Raw genomic sequence first — 20,394 nt, 5'->3', positions numbered from 1 at the left:
AATGAGAGGGGATCTCATTGAAACGTATAAAATTCTAACAGGGCTAGACAGACTAGATGCAGGAAGGATGTTCCCGATGGCGAGGGAGTCCAGAACCAGGGGTCATAATCTAAGGATAAGGGGTAAGCCATTTAGGACTGAGATGAGGAGGAATTTCTTCACCCAGAGAGTGGTGAACCTATGGAATTCTCTACCACAGAAGACAGTTGAGGCCAATTCATTAAATATATTCTAGATATATTTCTTAAGGCTAAAGGGATCAAGGGATATGGGGAGAAAGCAGGGACAGGGTACTGAATTTGGATGATCAGCCATGATCGCATTGAATGGCGGAGCAGGCTTGAGGGGCCGAATGGCCTACTCTTGCTCCTATCTTCTATGTTTCTATGTTTCTATGTTATATCTATTTGCCATTGTTTATATTTTCTGCCAAGTTGTGTGGGTTCTGTTAACGTGAGAGCCTTAACAGGTGTCTTGCATGACAAGGGTTATTAGCCAATTATATGGCCCGCCTACTAACATTCTGGCTAAGATCAACAAACCAAGAACAGACTAGATCCATATCTAGGACTTTCTGATCTGTATGATTCATTTCCACACTGTCTTTACCAATTCAATAACCCAGTTTTGATTTTTTTAAAGAAAACTGTCATCTGGGTGTTTTTCTGTTGTTCTGTATCAAGCATCCAGTTTTCCACCAGTTTCTACAGCACTTAGATATATTCAATATTCTCCATAGTTATAGAGTAAGAAGCTGATTTTCGCTTCATTACCTCCCCGCTTACACTTGTACTTAAGGTGATACCAAGACAGAAATCAGGGAAAAAAAGTCAACTTACTGCTGGAGAGCGGCCCGTTCTGATTTTCAGGTGGGCATCAATTTAGGTGGCCAGCGCTAGCGCCAGAAACAGGCAGGAGCCTAATTGAAATATTCAAACAACAGTCAAATGATGTTGTTTGGGCCCATAATGCCATTTTTTTGTCAATCAATATTGCCATCGCTACTTCTTCAACTTACCCACAAACCATGGATAAAGGTCGGGAGGCAGCCATTACAGTACTATTTAAAGGGATGAAAGGTCATCGACCTAAAATGTTAACTTTGTTTCTTTCTGCACAGATGCTGCCTGAACTGCCGAGTATTTCCAACATTTTCCATTTTGATTTCAGATTTCCAGCATCCGCAGTATTTTGATTTTCTACTGAGCTGCAGTTAGGGAAAGCTGGAAGCAGGTCTGGAACTCATTCTTTCTTCAGGCTCTTAAGAATTTTGAACCTTAAAAGCTTCCATGAGTTCATCTCTTTGCTCCTCTATGTGCTGCTCCATTTAACCCCTGATGCTTCCAGCCTTCGCCTCTAAGGTGTTGCTGCAGGCCCATCATAAGTGCCTGCCCTGCCAGATTTCACACCCTCCCAAACGACAAGTTGCCTTGAAGCAGCACAATTAGGGCTGGCAGCTCACCTATCCTATTTAAAATGAGCCCCAACCAGCAAAACCGATTGGGCCATCCGCAAACATCATTGGCTGGATGGAGCGGATGCCCCGCCCATCACTCACCTCGCTGCGCGCCACAGTATTGTTGCTGAGTGCAAATGCAGTGTGTTAGCCCATAAACTGGGGATAGCTTTGGCACTGTTTAAGTGGAAGGATTTTCTAGCACAGCTCAAATACATATTTCATCAATACCATTAAGCTTGCAACCTCCCTCCCATTATTAATAAATAACAAATGCTAAATAGTTATTCCCGGTAATCACTGGTAAGATATATCTTCACTAACCTGCAGTAATGCATGCCACATTGTTGATTCTCTGTTGTAAGCATCATCCTGCATAAAGAACAGGGACTGGATTGCCAGCTGCTGTCAATGCAAAGCTGACCGAAATCAATAAAAGTGCCCACATAAAATGTAAACGTTGTAGATGGTAGCCTGTGTCAAATGTGAGTTGATGACGACATCTAAGCTACAAGCTTAAATTACAGCTTTGCAATTACTCTCAAGAATCCATTATTCTATATTTAACCTCCTAATAAATATGGAAAAAGAAAATAGTTTCATCAGTTAAATGGAATTTAGATTTATTGCATTTGCCAGCTGTGCAAGTAAGCATTTGAAATAATTTTTTTCCTTGAATGTTTTCAATAAGTTGGTACAATTAATCTAAACAAATAGTAGGCATAAAATGCACGTGTTACATTTTTGTATGGATCATTGCATCTTCTGTGTGCTGTATATTACATGAATTTGGATTTGGGCACACTGTTCAGAGACCCAGTCATTTAAATACGCACAAGGGGATTCTAGCACATGGATTTGTTCATGGAAAAACTGTACTTCCAATGCTTAACTGCATTTATGGAAATTCATTTGTTGATGAACTTTGCATTCTTCAAACTTTAGAAGTAGTTTTGCCTCAATGTACTGAATGATATCACAGAAAATGTTGGCCTAAAAATGATGCTGTGAACAAAGAAAGAATGAACAAACTTGCAATTATATAGCAATTTTCACGACCTCAGGACATCCCAAGAGGTTTTACAGCCTGTGAAGTACTGTTAAAGTGTTGTAACGTAGGAATTGCGGCAGCCAATTAGCACAAAGCAAGCTCCCACAAATAGCAATGAGATATATGGCCAGATAATCTGTTTTAGTGATGTTGGTTGAGGGATAAATATTGCCCATGACACCAGGTGAACTCCCCTGCTTTTCTTCTAATAGTGTCATGGGATATTTTGCTTCCACCTGAGAGGGCAGACGGGGCCTCGGTTTAATGTCTCATATATTATCATCCTTTGTATCAAATCCCTACTTTAATGGAGGCATTAACCCATTTAAAATAAATGAGTCAACAGCACTGTTAGAATATTGGACAGACAAATTTGATACAAATGTGTTATACATTCATACAATAATGCTGCACAGCATGATTTCTGTTTTATTGTATTATAATTGTGTAAATGTGTTTTGTAAGTGTTCTGCACTCGTCTTTGCCTTACCTCCCACAAATGCAAGAGAACAAAAAATAGAAAAGGCATTTCAATCATTTGTCATTTCACCAGGGTGTATTTTAATGTAAAGCAGTTCAAAAATGAATTGTAAAATAAATTGAATGGATTGTTTATGGTTATTCCACTGCATTAATTAGACAATCATGCCAATCATGTGTCCATGTATTTTACAAAAGCAGAATAAATTTAGATTGTTTCCAAATTTCAGGATTAAAACCTTGCTTTGAATTAGATTAAGAAAGTAAAAGAAACAAAACAAATATGTCTTCATGGTTAAATAAAGTATTTTAAAGGAAAACAACAGTATTAAAATGTATGGCAGAAATAAGGAATATTTTTGATTCCATCACACAGCAACTCTTAATTCAGAACATTGTAGAGCAAGGATGTCAAAGCTTTTTATCTTCATGGCCTGATATGTGCATACTACAGAGTTTCAGGAAGCTATGTATAACAGGAACAAAGTGGCATCTTTAACATTGAAAAACAACCCACGGCCCTTCACAGAGGAGTGAAAATTGGGAACCAAGTTTAAGTGGGGGAGTTTGAAGAGGTGACAGAAGACATGGTTGAATAGTAGATTTTATGAACATGTTTAAAGGCAGGGAGAGAGGAAGCAAAGTGATGGGGTCAGTGAGGGAGCTACAAAGAGTAGGGCCTAGACAACTGAAAGCTCTGCTACTGAGGGTGGAACAGAGGGAAATGCTGAGGTGGGAGGGGTGGAGATGGGGGGGGGGAGTGGATGTACAGGAAGCCAGAGTTGGAAAAATGAAGGGATGAGAACAGGACATAAGCATAGAGGAGGTCACAGAGGTAGGGTATGGCCAAGAAAAAGCAGTTTAATATAGATGCATTAAGCCATGGAGAGCCAAAGTAGGTCAATGAGAATAGACTGCTATACAAGGGGGGCTTAGAACAAAGAATTTTGGATGAGATGGAGTTTGTGAAGGTTGGAAGGCCAGTGAGGAGGGTGTTAATTTAAGTCTGAAGTGACATAAGCATGGATCTTGGTGCCGGAGAGAGTGAGGATTTTCTGGAGGTGGTAGTAAGTGGTGGTGGCCAGGATGTGGGCTCTGAAACTCAGCTCTGGGTCAAACGGGACACCGAGGATGCAGGCTATCTGGGGTAGCCTGAGCAAGCAGTCAGGGTGAGAATTTGAGTCAATGGCAAGAGTACAGAGCTTTTGTCAGGGACCAAATACAATGGCTAATGTCTTCCCAGTGTTCAATGTAGGAAATTCAAGTTCATTCACAACTTAATGTTGGACAGGCCACTAAGAGCACAAATGTGACAAATGAAACTTTGTATTGAAAGTTTGACATTGCTTGTTTATTTTGCAATATGTTCCGATTGAGATAGTTGAATCTCTTTCATTCCTGAGCATTTGAAAGAAAATATAAAAACAAGAGCAGCAGAGAAAGAGTTAACTTAAAGAAGGGACATCCTGGAGGAACTGTACCATCATTCAAATAAGATGGGGAGATATGTATGAAAAGAATTATATTTAGATGTGATAAAGAAACAGTACCAATAAACGCTGTTGCAGAAACAGTGATGAAGGAAAGCTACAGTTAGTTTAATGTTTTCTTGAGTTTAGGGTAATTCATTTTCAGTTTAAAAACCGACCCTTGCGCTCAGTTTGCTTGATTATTATAGATAAGACCTAATTTTGTTCAGAATGTTATATTTTTCACCTTTAAATATGTAAGAAATAAGGAAAACATTTACAGCACATTATTTAATATTTGTGACATTTTAGCTGAGAAAATGCCTATTTTGCATGAGTCTATTTGTTTGATTTTTATAGTGTGATCAACTCAATGAGATTCTTTCAGTGGCAGAAAATAAGTTTATTTTAACCACACTCAGCTGATTCATGTGTCTAACTGAGGTAAAGAAAGAGAGAGAGAGAGAGCGAGGCTGCAGAGGAAGGAAGGTAATGAATGATGAAGCGCTATGCAGAATATCCATTCCAACTGGCCAGATTCTGGGAAATCAACAGGCCAAAAATTGTGGTTGGAGGCGTACCTCCGGAGTACGCCTCCGACCCACAAAAGGAATACGCACCTACCTGATGGCGGCAAGGCTGCAAAAGCTTGCGGTCTGAGGATGCGAGGCGGAGGACAGCGTAATGGCCTGCGGATCCCAGGGTCGCAGGCGGAGCGGAAGCGTACCTGGGATCACGTGGACCTGGTCCTCCAATCACAAAACAGAATTCGATTTTCATCATTTCCGAAGGGACTCCCATGAGATTTAGTGGAATCCCCAAATCAGATCTAATTACAATTTACAGAATTGAAATTTAATTCGAAAGTAGCTTCATTCCACCAACCTCACTAAAAATTTAATTTTTTGATAATAATTTTTGACATCATTAAAACTCTAATCCGGGCCAATATTTGCAGAAGCTCATTTGATACAGTGTATGTGTATAATTTCTGATATGAAAATGTTTAAATCATGCCTGAGGTATCGCCGTACGCTGATGCAAACAGGGCCTGTGCGCAATTGCTGGCCAGTCAGTGGGCTCTGTGCCAGCAATTGCTTTTTCGTGGCCCACGCGGATGGCCCGTCATCGCATACATTGACAGACCGCAAGTTCCGGATTCCGCTCACGCGCAAGCGCATGTAGAAATCCCGAACTTTCGGTGGATTTCAAAGGAAGTATGAGAGTACACCACCATAACGATTGTAAAATCCAGGCCAAAGAGTCTAATGCCTCTGTGACACAGAGGCTGTTTAAATTCAAGTCCTCATTAATTTACATATATCTCAAGCAGTGGACACAAACAGATCTTGGCATTCTGATTTAAGATTTACCCACCAATGAGACAATAGCAGCCACCTTTTACAAGCATCAAGGCCCTTGGAATTCAAACAGGACAAACCAGAGAGGAAAATATATAACCACATATAGGATTGAGTTGCCTGGGCTTCAAAGATCCAATTACTAGAGCTTGAGGACCATAAATGGCCCAAAGATTACAGTTTAGACACTTCTATTTTGGAGGAAGCATAGCAAAAATTCCAATACAAAGAGTAAAATGCACAACATTTCTGGTGGAAGTTATGTTACAGTTGTATAAAGCTCTGTTTAGACCACACCTGGAGTATTGCATTCAGTTCTGGGCACTGTGCGTCAGGAAGGAATATTGGCCTGGGAGGGGGTGCAGCGCATTGCACCAGAATGGGTTAAATTAAGAGGACTGGTTGCACAGAATAGGCTTGTATTCCCTTGCGTATTGATGATGAAAGGGTGATCTAATTGAGGTGTTTAAGATGATTAAAGGATTTACTAGGGTAGAGGATTTAATAGGGAGAGAAACAAGGGGGCATAACCTTAAAACTAGAGCTGGGCCGGTCAGGGGTGACATCAGAAAGCACTTCTTTATACAAAGGGTAGTGGGAATCTGGAACACTCTTATCCAAAAAGCTGTTGAGGCTAGGTCAATTGAAAATTTCAAAATGAGATTGATCAATTTTTGTTAGGTAAGGATATTAAGGGATATGGAACCAAGGTGGGTAAATGGAGTTAAGATACAGATCAACCATGATCTAATTGAATGGCAGAACAGGCTCAAAAGGCTGAATGGCCTAGTCCTGTGCCTATGTTCCATGGGGCCATAATTTGCTGCCAAAATAATGGTGAGGCTAATGGTGCTCACCGTTATTTATGCGCAAATGGTACAGCAACTTCAGGCAAGGGGCAGGTGCGTGGTTAAAATCAACTATCCAAAAGTTGCTGTCCGAGTTGCACCGCTCCACCGTTAGGTTCGTGAAAATGGCATCTCACTGTCTGGCTCACTATTGAAATGAAGTTGCTGTATTTGCACAATAGATACAAACTAAACGTGTCATAGAAAGCTAAGTCTTGTCCATTTCAGTCTAAAAACACTTTTAACAACATGATAAGTGCTAATTACTGACAGTGAACCTTGTTACACTGAAAATTAACTATTACAAGTCTGGAGTCTTATTGCTTCAGGTTTTAATTATTGGAGATTTTTAAAATGATGAATTTAAAATTAAAAAAACATTTTTTACTTTTCCTTTCTGTCTCTTTTTTCTCTCTTTCTTATTCCAATCTTTCCCTCTCTTCATTTCTATTCTGTACCTGAATTGACATTGAATTCATTCACTCTAATTTACACTTCCTTCTCAGTCTTTACCTGTTAATTTCACAATCCTTCAACCTGATTGGCTAAGGAGATACACAGTTGCTTGCCCTGTTCACCCAGGTCCCAGATGCCCGGTTTCCCTCACTGTGACATTATCAGCTCGCACTTCCAGCAACTTGCCACGCAAAAAATGTAAAAACCTAAACATGCAGGGGCAAGTCTAACTAACAGCAGATGCAGTCAGGTACCCTGGTACAGCAAATGATGTCCCATTGTTTATATTGTGAGCACATCCTTCAGCAGTGTATTTTGCTTTTGCTGTATATCAACTTACAGAAAAAATAATCACTAAACATCTATCACCAGTTGTGGTTTCTATAAATTACACCAACCATTAAACATTAATAAAACAGTCAAAGCACATAAACTTTGTGAGTTTGGGTTTTTATTGATAAATTTGATGATGGGCAAATTATTCTTAATCACTATTTTAAGTTATTATCCAAAAATTGATGAACTTTAAATCCTTCATTTTTCCTCATGGTTTTTACTATCTTGTACTGCATGTGGGAAAGTGCCTGATACTGTATATAACCAGATTAAATAAATAAAAATCGCAAAAAATAATTTAACAACTTTATAACCTGTAAAAGAGACTGGCTGGAGTGTTTTTGCTGAGTTTTTTTCTAACATTGAACTTGCCCTGACTTTAAGGCTTACCACGAATCCCATGAGGCAAGGCACTGCACTGCCTAATTGGCATTCATGGTATGGGTCACAGTTCAACTTCTGCCCTCCTGGGAACGCAGAAACAGGTTTTTTAACCCATAAGGTATTTTAACACAGTGTGATGAGGAGGTCATTGTAAGTGGCACACATGCTCAGTTTTGGAAAGTGTGAGTGGTTTCTCTTACTTAGCCTGCCCTGATAAAATCATTGAACTTCTTCCTGCATTGCCTGGCCATGTACAAGGGAGTAGTGCCGGCACTCATTGCCCTAGCCACCTCCTTCTATTGCCGCTAGGCAGCCTTGAGGTTCTATGCACTTCTGCGTGTTTCTCAAGTATTGTCTGATTTTCTGTTCTTAAGCAAATGGTATTTCAATAATGCCTGCCCCTTTAAGCTGCTGCAGGTGTTTAAATCCTGCAGCAGCATGCTATTTTCCACCTTCAACAAGCCAGCTCCAAATCAGAGATGTTTCTAATGCTTGGTCCTCACACAAAATATTACAATGTGACTTGACTCTCGACAGTATGACAACATCAGTGCTCATTCTTCTTCGACCGCACCTCCCAAACCCGAGACCTCTACCACCTAGAAGAACAAGGGCAGCAGGTGCATGGGAACACCATCACCTCCAAGTACCCCGCCAGGTCACACACCATCCTGACTTGGAAATATATCGCCGTTGCTTCATCGTCGCTGGGTCAAAATCCTGGAACTCCCTACCTAACAGCACTGTGGGAGTTCCTTCGCCACATGGACTGCAGCGGTTCAATAAGGCGGCTCACCACCACCTTCTCAAGGGCAAGTAGGGATGGGCAATAAATGCTGGCCTTGCCAGTGACGCCCACATCCCACATCCCAAGAACGAATTTTTAAAATTTACAATACTCATGCCTGATCAGAAAATCCAGGCTTTCCTGTCTGCTGCAGTGGTTCAGTAGTCAGGCCTTTAGGCTTTGTATCCGTGTCCTCCTCTGCCAATTGTTGTGGCTGGTCCTGCTTATTATGGAATTATCCTTGGCAAACAAGGCATGTCTGCTACTGCTTGTGAAATCTGAGAGATATCCCCTGCTGTTGCTTGGAAAGAACCAGTTGCATAGAAGTTTAAGATAATGGTCACCTTGACACCCACTGGCAGACCTGTCCTTGTCCTAGAACTTGTCTGAGTGCCTGATTCCAGGTCACAGCATATTTCCAGGAATGTCTCGCTAAGGAATAGTAGGTATCGAAGGCAGATCTCCTCAGGCATGTCTAGGTAGATGCACCTTAGTCTGTGCGCCTAGGTGTTTGCGTAAGGATGGGTGTGGCAAGACCAGTTCGGGCGTCATGCCTCCTCATATTCTCCTCTACCTCCTCCAAAACCAGAAAATAGATATATTCAGTGGGATGCCATCCTCAAAACTATGGGTGTGGCAACTGAAATTGGAGTTGGCAACAAACTGCAAATGGAAAATAGAGTGCCACACAGAAACCATGGTAATGTGCAGGTAGCACAAAATTGGCACCTGCCTGCATTTCAATCAATGGGCGCGGGTTAATTGCTGCCAGCAAACGTTAGTTACGCACGAGCAAAGACCTTTACGAAGGTGCCATCTGGCGCGCTTCCTGTGGGAAGTGAGCGAGCATGCTGTGGATGCTATTTTCGATGCTTAAGAGGCCTTGTAACGGGGGCGACGGAACTTAATTTCACCCCCAATGAACCACAGTCAGAGTTGCACAGGATATTGTTTGTGGGTTTGATGAGAGCAGTCTCAGGGTGGAAAACTGGAGGGTCTCCAATAGGGAGCTATGAGATAAATGGGAGTGTTGGTGTGAGACAACGATAAGTCCATGAGACTGAACAAATAGGAAAATGTATATATAGGGTGGTAGTTGAATAGAATAGAGTGGTTGAGGTTAGGTTTTTATTGAGGAGGGAAGTGATAACAACTGTTTGAAAGAAATCCCAGAGGATGGTATATTTAAAGGATTACAGCTGCATCTAAGCAAATTACACATTGCATGTGACTGATTCTGTTGTAAGTGAGAAGATATAACACACTCCTTTATTTTATTCCTTCAGCTATCACTTCAGCAAAATTTAATTATTTAACTTTTACCAATAGGAGTCTCTGAAAAGGTCCTGAGGTTTAACAATTGAATACATTTTGGTCTCAGGCCACCTGGAATAATAAAGACATCCTTTGGAGAATAGGGCCATTCCAGGAATATGAAGTTGATCTGCAACGTCAAGTTAAAGATGAATTTTTCTAAGCCATGCTTATTATCTGAAAGTGCAAAACCTCTCGGCTCATAGGGTCATTTTGGAATGATAATTCCCCACTCACCCAACCATGCCATGCTTTGTGTCGATAATTGTTTCATGATTGGCTGACCACATTAACTTGTTGGAAGTTCTCCCAAATTTTACTGAAGTTTCCCTAAATAACTTGCGATAGGTATGGGGAAAAGGATTTCTTATGGATCGTGACCTCACAAATTAGGGCTTCTGATGACGGGTGCACACTGAAACATTGTAAGCTGTCTTTTCATTCCACAGATGCTGACTAACCTGCTATGTACTTCCAGTATGTTCTGTTTTTATTCCAGATTTCCAACATTTGCAGTAATTGCTCTTTATTTATAAATTAGGATATCTGGCTTCTTATTCACTTCATTTTTCTCCATTCATCATGCGCAACAGTCATTTGTCAGTCAGTTTTCAGCAGAATTAGTAAGTCACGTGGCTGTAAATTCCCACAGATCTATCTTTATTGTAGCTATTAAGATTTCTGTTCAGTGCCACTGGAGAGCAACAAAATTGTCAGTAATAATTTTTGTAATAATAAATCATGAGGGTGTTCTGCAAATTAGGAATAACTGAAGTGTAATTGAAAAGAAGGGATGACTTGCAGATAAAATTTGTCTATTTCCTATTTTTATTCATACATATCTCAATTTTACTCAACTGTGCCCATTCCAGATTTAAATGTGCCTGTCCCTTTAAGCAAAACTGTGATACAAATGTGTAAAGGAACAAAATGTCTCACTAAATGAGAACATTTGTATTTACTGCATCCTGATATGCAAAAGCTGATCTTCAGAATAGGAACTCAAAACACCAAACATAGGTGTTTTCTGTTTTGTTCCTAATTATTTTATTTTATTCCAAATGGTCTACTGCGAGGGGCCCCATTCTTGTTAGTTTATTGAGGGCCATTTAATTCTTGGCAGACATGTATGATTGGAGTTCTACATCTAGATCGCTGATCAGTTATGGATGAGAATTCATCTAATTCTCATTCTTATAGTGGAATATGTTAAGCATCCAATCTTTGGGAGTATTACTTTTAACTTCATTAATGTACCATTAGTGTACCAGTATTCAAAGCTATAGGTAAAATAAACCCAAATAGCAATCCCTAGGCAAAAAAGTCCAATACTACTATACTCAACCTTGTATTATAATTTCTGAAAGCCATTAGTTGCCTAGGTCTAGATTTTCTTCTTTTATCATGTTAGTTTATAACTGCTAACAAAATAGCGAGAATGCTTGATTTTGAAATGGTATTTTTCTGAGTATGTGATTTTGTTAGTGATAATGAAAAAATAGCAACAACACGCCTGTAATAATAATCTTTCTCACATCTCAAGCAGCTAAAAACTCATTTAATGGGTTTAAATATCAATGTTTGTTAGTGCAGCTATGGAGTCTGCTAATTTTGTGGCTATTAGCTCAATAAATTTAGTGACTAGTGCCAGGACTTTTCTTGGGACTTCTCCCACTCCACCCCTGTAACTTAAGTGAAGGTTTGGCGAAGACACTATTTACTGATTTGTGGTGGATCGGGAGAAGCATCAAGTAATTTCCTGGAGGGGGTTGTGCACATACTGGTAATCCCTGTAACTAAGCGTTACAATCTGATTACGTGCTCAAGTCTCTTGAGTGGGGCTTGAACCTATAATCTTATGATTCAGAAGTAAGAGTATTACCTCTGAGCCAAGGCTGACACTAGTTATAGAATATTTTGTAATTCATTAGATCCACAAAAAGCTGCATTTCATTCAATATTAAATGGATGGCCAACCTTTAACAATGGTCAAGATGTTTATAATTGAATGTGATTGCTGTGGCCATTCAAAAAATTAACACCATAGACATCACGTTATGCTTTCCTTAGAAACTTGCACCTTGTGAAGCCTATTGCAGCCAACCTGTCTGGACTCTGAACTAATAGCATCTCCTTTCTGAAATTTCCTGCATGCCTGTGAGATTTAACCCATCAAATGCTGATCCAGTGATAAGGTATACAAGTTAAAAATTCAACACACACAAAAAATCCAATTTTATGTCAGAAGCGCATCCTCTAAGCTGACACCCTAGGGCAATACTGAGGGAGTGCTGTATTGATAGAGTTGCTGTCCTTCAGATGAGACGCTCAATCAAAGCTCATTCTGCTGCTCCAGTCGCTGAGGTCATCATTAAAGACCCAATGGTATTTTTAAAAGAGCACAGAGTTTTCCTGGTGTCCTGGCCAATTATTTCTCCCTCAATGCATGCTAAAAAGGAATTTCTATGGGCCAGATCGTTGCGTTTGAATCCCGAAAGTTGTTCACTGCTAATTTCTGGCCTTTTCCTTCGTCAGAACAGACCTGAGCCGTTAACTCTGTTTCTCTCTCCACAGATGCTGCCTGACCTATTGAGTATTTACAGCATTTTCTGTTTAAGTTTCAGATTTCCAGCATCTGCAGTATTTGGCCTTTTGTAACCATTTATACTTCCCTGGAAACATATCAGTTGGCTTAGCTAGAGCCTCAAGTATATACAACCCTGAAGGACTGAATCACTCTGGTTCCTTTTAACATATAAAGCTTTTCTCCAATAGCCAGCAGTAAGTGTCCATCTAAGTACAAAATGTTCTGTAAAGCATTGATTTTTATTGGTGGAATACGCAATGTTTCCTGAGAATCAGAAATGAAAAAGGATTTAAATAATTTTTTTAATTATCCTTCCTACAATAAGGAAGGATGTTTCTGATGATGCAATAAAAAATTCTGAAATCGTTTGAAAATAGAATTTTTTTAAATTATATTTCCCTCTACCACCTCTAATGCAAACATTAAATAATTTGTTCACTTCCTCACTATTGCTATGCAACAATCAAATCAAGAGTGCTGGCGGCGGAGCAGCAGCCTGCTATGGAGACGCAACAACAAATCGCATTAATGTAACATCTATAATGTAGCGAAATGTTCCAAGCTGCTTCACAAATGGAGGTCAGACTGAAGGAGTTAGGGGAGGTAGCTAAAGGTTGATTGGCAGTCATTAACAATTATCATGTTACGCTGATAATTACTAGACTTAACTTTCTGTGGCGAATTTAATGGAAAATGAATGTGCAAATGCAGCAACTTCATGAAAATCACGGGGAGATTAAGCACGAGATGCCGTTTTTGCAAAGCTAACGGTAGAGCAGTGCAAATTGGCCAGCAACTTATGGCGATTCGCAATTCACGGGGTATCTCTTACTCACCAAAAGTTGCTGGCCAATTTGCATATTAATAACAGCATGCATCATTCACATGCATTATGTTTTCAGCATAATCTCGCCTACTATTTGGATGAGAGTTTCATTCCCTGATGGGGGTGAGTTAGTGACAGAGATGGGCAATATTTCAGAGAAAGTAATAGGCACTCTTGGTGATGGGCTTGGTGAAGCTCAGTTCAGCTTCAATTAGGACACTGAGGTTGCACACCTTTGGGTTGACCATGAGTGAGCTGCCAGAAAGGGAGATGGATCAGGGGGTTAGGGCATGAAGTTCGTGGAAACTAAACAGCTTGACTTTGGCCTTTTCCAATGTTAAGCTGTAGAATTCTCTGACTCATTCATAATTTGTTATCAAACAAGCAGTTGGACAAGCATGTTGGGTTCATTTACCACATCTCCAGCCTACATCAGGACCTTATCATGCAGGCAACTCTGTACCACCCAACTGTGGCCTGTCACAGGACTTTGATGCACTAATATAATGCACCACTGATTATCCCAAAATCTCCAGGGACCTCTCTTTTTAAAGAATCAGTGCTCACTTAGATTACCCTCCTCCTGCCTGTGTTTGTTGCCACCAGTTATATGCGACTGTCTCCTGCAAGCAATTAGAATAGGGACATATTTTGGAATAGGAAATATGAAGGAAGATGTTGTGTCTGGGTATAATAAGACACAGACTGCAGGAGAACGGTAACAACAGGTGTTTACTCAACGTGGCTCACAGTGGAACTGACTGTACAGATTACTACTCAGTGCTATATACAGGTGTGGTCACTGCCGGTACTACAGTATACATGAGCTGTAAAAAGTAGTTCCCCCCTTAAAGGTATATACATTACAGAAGACATGTGTGATCCAACTTTGCAGAGCTACAACCACCTTAGTGGTTGACATATGAGTATGTCAAATATGCAGCATGTGGATAGGATGCTTGATTTTTTGCTGTTTTGTCACTTTTCATGGGAAACAGAGCAAAATGATGGCTGCAATGCAGAGTGCCCTGCTAAACATGGGTATGCCCACAGCCTTGGAAAATAGATTAAATGTTGATAGAGAGCTGGGCATTGTTCTTCTGTGGTACTGCATCACATTTACAACTAAAATGCTATTATGATGGCTTGTGAAACAACACTGTTAGATTATGAAAAGGGTGAGCACATTTGCACTGGCAACTGGCAGCACGGTGGCATAGTGGTTAGCACTGTTGCCTCACAGCGCCAGGGACCCGGGTTCGAATCCGGCCTCGGGTGACTGTCTGTGTGGAGTTTGTACATTCTCCCCGTGTTTGCGTGGGTTTCCTCCGGGTGCTCCGGTTTCCTCCCACAGTCCAAAGATGTGCGGGTTAGGTTGATTGGCTATGATAAAAAAAAAATTGACCCTTAGTGTTAGGGGGATTAAATATGTGGGGTTACGGGGATAGGGTGGGATATGTGTTGGTGTAGGGGTTACGGGGATCGGGTGGGATATGTGTCGGTGCAGGCTCGATGGGCCAAAATGGCCTCTATCTGCACTGTGGGGTTTCTGTGATTCTGTGAACTTTGCATAGCCCAGAAAATTCCCCTTTAAGAGCTGTTGGCATCAGCAGCCCACTCCCTGACCTCTCCAGGATTGGGGTTGAGCCAGAGGTCGGGTCTGGGATCGGGTCCAAGAATCTCAGGGGCCAGGGATCGAGGGGAGTGGGAGGATCAGGAACGCGGCGATCGGAGGGGCGGGGTGGGAGCAGTGGCCCGTGTTCTTTAAATCTGGGGTTGGGAGAAGCACTCCTGCTCCTCCAGGCTCCACATTCAGGCAAGTAAATGTGAAAAACTTGCCTTGCTGGTCGCAGGCAGTCCCAAGGCCTGGTTTTACTGAGTGCAGCCTGCGCCTCGGGGCAAATCAATCTTGAAGTGGGGGCCTCAGATAGCTGTGAGGCCCCTTATTTGCATGTGCAAAGGGCCTAACGTCCTCGACCTGAAATGCTAACTCTGTTTCTCTCTCCTCGATGCTGCCTGACCTGCTGAGTGTTTCCAGCATTTTCTGTTGTTATTTCAGATTTCCAGCATCCGCAGTATTTTGCTATTGGCCTAACGTCTGTTTCAGGTGTGGGCCCTGGATGCCTATTTTTGTTCCTTTCCCAATATGGCGGATGGCGCACTCCCTGTCATATTGGGAACTTACGTAGGCCTATTAGCGCCCAAAAGACAGGTGCTATATGGCCACACTAAAAGGCTGGAACGTTTTGCTACAAGTATTGAGACAAAGACTAGAGCATAAATGAAGACAAAATTGGGAAAGCATTTGAAAGGGGCATAATTAAGAAATTAGATTTGAGCAAATAGTTCTAGTTGAATAATTAGCACCAGCGCAGAGACAATGGGCCAAAGGGCCTCCTTCTGTGCTGTAATTACTATGATTTTGTGATGATGCAGCAGTCAAATTTAACGTACTTTGATCAGGCTATACAGCGGGCATGAAATGCCTAATATTACAAACTCATACCAAATCAAGTAGAACACTTGTTCTATGATAAATAAGGTATTACAGAGGACAGACCATGATGCTGCTCCATTTCTGGCTAGCATTCACCACATGCTAACTTGGGATCTTTCCCATCAAGAGTTAAACTCACTCAATGCTCAACATTGTAGACTCTTGTAATAAATTCTGTCATGGATCATTTGGAAATGAATATTTCATTGAAAATCATCATTTTTTAATAGTTTAAGATTTAATATTCTGTCTTAAAACTAGAATTTTAACAGCCAAGTTGCTTTGTAGACATATGCAAGTGTCTAGTCGCTGCGCTGTTACACTACTGCAGCCTGACATTCTTCCTCTAGGGTAAAACTCTCTGCTGTTATCGATGGTCTTCAACTATAAAGAGAATGCAAACAGTGAGAGTGACCGTAAATGCCAGAGATGCAGTCAACCCAGGTGCTAGTAGGCAGACCAAAATACTGTATGGGTGATAACAGGCATATTATGATTCAAACAATTACACAACATGTGAGATATTTAGTGGGGTGCTTGAATATAAGTGAATGAAGGACCACCAGCAGGTGAACACTGTGGGGAGTAACGGAACCTCATTGATTGGCCCACATTTTGCTGGAAAATTAACAGCAAGTTCACGACACACGCCATTATTAATGCGCAAATCAGCCAGCAAGTTCAGGGGAAGAAGAGATATGCTGTGAGTTGCGATTCGTCACAACTTGCTGGCCGGTTTACGCCGCTCCGCCGTTTGCCACGCACAAATGACAGCTTGCCCTCAGCTTCCCCGGTAGTTTTAAGAGCTTGCTGGATTTGCACATTAAACTCAAATTAAACTCGCCGCAGAAAGTTAGAGCTGGTATTTATCAGAGTAAGTACCCTTTTAACGTGATAATTGTTAATACAATACCAATCAACCTCTCTGGCACAGAAAGGGAACTATTTGAACTACTGAGTCTCATTCCTACCTGTGCCAGCTCTTATTAGCCACTACTCTTTCCTTTTCAAATATATATCCAATTCTCTTTTGAAAGTTAGGAACATAGGAACATTCAGCCCCTCGAGCCTGTTCCACCATTCATTGAGATCATGGCTGATCTGTGACCTAACTCCATATACCTGCCTTTGGCCCATATCCCCTAATACCTTTGGTTAACAAGTATCTATCAATCTCAGATTTAAAATTAACAATTGATCTAGCATCAACTGCCATTTGCAGTAGAGAGTTCCAAACTCCTACCACCCTTCACGTATAAAAGTGTTTCCTAACTTCACTTCTGAAAGATTTGGCTCTAATTTTAGGCTATGCCCCCTAGACTTCCTAACCAGTGGAAATAGTTTCTCTCTATCTACCCTATCAGTTTCCCTTAATATCTTGAAAACTTCCAGCAAATCATCCCTTAATCTTCTAAATTCTAGGGAATACAACCCTAGTTTGTGTAATCTCTCCTAGTAATTTAACCCTTGGAGTCCAGGTATCATTCTAGTAAATCTATGCTCCTCTCCTTCCAAGTCCATTATATCCTTCTTAAAGTGTAGTGTCCAGAACTGAACACAGTACTAACTAGGTCTAGTACGATAGCAAAATACTGCAGATGCTGGAAATCCAAAATAACAACAGAAAATGCTGGAAAAACTCAGCAGGCCAGGCAACATCCGTGGAGAGAAATTAGAGTTGACGTTTTGGGTCAAAACCCTTTCTAGGGCTCTGTATTGCTGTAGCATAACTTCTACCCCCTCGTATTCTAGTCCTCTAGATATAAAGCCCAGCATTCCATTAGCCTTTTTGATTATTTTCTGTACCTGTCCATGACATTTTAATGACCTATGTACATAGACTCCTACGTCTCTCTGGACCTCCATACTTTCTATTTTTCCACCATTTAGAAAGTGCACTGTTCTATCCTTTTTAGGTCCTAAGACCTCACACTTGCCTACAGTGAAATCCATTTGCCACAGTTTTGCCCATTCACTTAATCTATTAATATCTCTTTGTATTTTTATGCTTCCATCTACACTGCTTACAATGCTGCCTATCTTTGTGTCATAGAAACATAGAAAACATAGAAGATAGGAGCAGAAGTAGGCCATTCGGCCCCTCGAGCCTGCTCCGCCATTCAATGAGATCATGGCTGATCATCGAAATTCAGTACCCTGTCCCTGCTTTCTCCCCATATCCCTTGATCCCTTTAGCCTTAAGAAATATATCCAACTCCTTCTTGAATATATTTGATGAACTGGCCTCCACCGCCCTCTGTGGCAGAGAATTCTACAGGTTCACCACTCTCTGGGTGAAGAAATTCCTCCTCATCTCAGTCCTAAATGGCTTACCCCTTATCCTTAGATTATGACCCCTAGTTCTGGACTCCCCAGCCATCGGGAACATCCTTCCTGCATCTACTCTGTCCAGGTCTGACAGAATTTTATAGGTTTCGATGAAATCCCCTCTCAATCTTCTAAACTCCAGTGAGTATAAGCCCAATCGACACAATCTCTCCTCATACGTCATTCCTGCCATCCCAGGTGTCAGCCTGGTGAATCTTTGCTGCGCTTCTTCCATGGCGAGAACATCCTTCCTCAGATAAGGCGACCAAAACTGCACACAATACTCAAGGTGCGGTCTCACCAAGGCCCTGTACAACTGCAGCAAGACATCCTTGTTCCTGTACTCGAACCCTCTCGCTACGAAGGCCAACATACCATTTGCCTTCTTAACCGCCTGCTGCACCTGCATGCTGCACCTGCATGCTTACCTTCAGCGACTGGTGCACAAGAACACCCAGGTCTCTTTGCACTTCCCCTTCTCCCAATCTATTGCCATTCAAATAATAATCTGCCTTCCTGTTTTTGCCACCAAAGTGGATAACCTCGCATTTATCCACATTATAGTGCATTTGCCATGTTTCTGCCCAATCACCCAACCTGTCCAAATCGTACTGGAGTTTCACAGCATCCTCCTCACAGCACACCCTGCCACCCAGCTTTGTGTCGTCTGCAAATGTGGAGATATTACATCCAATTCCCTCATCTAGATCATTAATATATATTGTGAACAGCTGGGGTCCTAGGACCGATCCCTGCGGTATCCCACTAGTCACTGCCTGCCACTCGGAAAATGACCCGTTTATTCCAACTCTTTGCTTTCTATCTGCCAACCAGTTCTCTATCCAAGTCAATACCTTGCCCCCAATCCCATGTACCTTAATTTTGCACGCTAATCTCTTATGCGGGACCTTATCGAAAGCCTTCTGAAAGTCCAAATACACCACATCCAGTGGTTCTCCCTTATCTATTTTACCATTTACATCCTCAAAAAATTCCAGTAGATTAGTCAAGCACGATTTACCTTTTGTAAATCCATGTTGACTTTGTCCAATCCTGTCACTGCTTTCCAAGTGCTCTGCTATTACATCTTTTATAATGGACTCTAGCATTTTCCCCAGCACCGATGTCAGGCTTATCGGTCTATAATTCCCCGCTTTTTCTCTACCACCTTTTTTGAATAGTGGGATAACATTAGCTACCCTCCAATCCATGGGTACTGTTCCAGAGTCTATCGAGTTCTGGAAGATGACCAGCAATGCATCTACTATCTCCAGGGCAACTTCCTTAAGTACCCTAGGATGTAGATTATCAGGCCCTGGGGATTTATCGGCCTTCAATCCAGTCAACTTCCCCAACACCATTTCCTTACAAATACTGATTTCTTTCAGTTCCACCCTTTCATCAGACCCTATGTTCCCCGACATCTCTGGGAGGTTATTTGTGTCCTCCTTTGTGAAGACAGAACCAAAATATGTATTTAATTGGTCTGCCATTTCTTTGTTCCCCATTATAAATTCCCCTGATTCTGACTGTAAGGGACCTACGCTTGACTTCACCAATCTTTTTCTCTTCACATATCTATAAAAGCTTTTAGAGTCAGTTTTTATGTTTCCTGCCAGCTTACTTTCATAATCTATTTTCCCCCTCTTAATTAATCCCTTGGTCCTCCTTTGCTGAATCCTAAACTGCTCCCAATCCTCAGGTTTGCTGCTTTTTCTGGCCAATTTATATGTCCTCTCTTTGGATCTTATGTTATCCCTAATTTCCCTTGTTAGCCATGGTTAAGTCACCTTTTTTGATTTATTTTTACGCCAGACTGGGATAAACAAGTTCTGTAGTTCATCCATGCAATCTTTGAATGTTTGCCATTGCCTATCCACCGTCAACCCTTTGAGTGACATTACCCAATCAATCCTACCCAACTCGTGTCTCATACCATCATAGTTCCCTTTATTTAAATTCAGGACCTTAGTCTCTGAGTCAACTACTTCACTCTCCATCTTAAATGAAGAATTCTATCATATTATGATCCCTCCGACCCAAGGGACCTTTTACAACAAGATTGCTAATTAATCCTTTCTCATTGCATAATACCCAGTCTAAGATGGCCTGATCCCTAGTTGGTTCCTCGCTATATTGGTCCAGGAAACCATCCCGTATACACTCCAGGAATTCCTCCTCCACAGTATTGTTACTAATTTGGTTAGCCCAATC

At 41.3% G+C, this 20,394-nt stretch overlaps 1 protein-coding gene across 8 annotated transcripts in view; it reads right to left on the bottom strand.

The window, feature by feature from the left end:
- jakmip3 (Janus kinase and microtubule interacting protein 3) overlaps window positions 1-20,394 on the bottom strand; it is a 567,199-nt gene that overhangs the window by 535,499 nt on the left and 11,306 nt on the right. For 3 of the 8 annotated variants that reach the window (XM_085994709.1, XM_085994712.1, XM_085994713.1), the window contains exon 1: window positions 1,781-2,004. The exons of 1 other annotated variant lie outside the window; for it this stretch is intronic. The gene's annotated coding sequence lies outside the window, so the exon portion shown is untranslated. Of the gene's footprint in view, window positions 1-839; window positions 1,729-1,780; window positions 2,008-20,394 lie in introns of those variants that run through there. 4 more of the 8 variants (XM_085994715.1, XM_085994716.1, XM_085994718.1 and 1 more) reach the window with 3 other exon arrangements.

The sequence above is a fragment of the Somniosus microcephalus genome, chromosome 8 (genome assembly GCF_052327205.1).
Source record: "Somniosus microcephalus isolate GS21.2 chromosome 8, FLI_Smic_1.0, whole genome shotgun sequence".
Taxonomy (NCBI): Eukaryota; Metazoa; Chordata; class Chondrichthyes; order Squaliformes; family Somniosidae; genus Somniosus; species Somniosus microcephalus.
The sequence above is the reverse complement of the archived record's forward strand: the minus strand, read 5'-3'. Positions and strand labels throughout refer to the sequence as shown.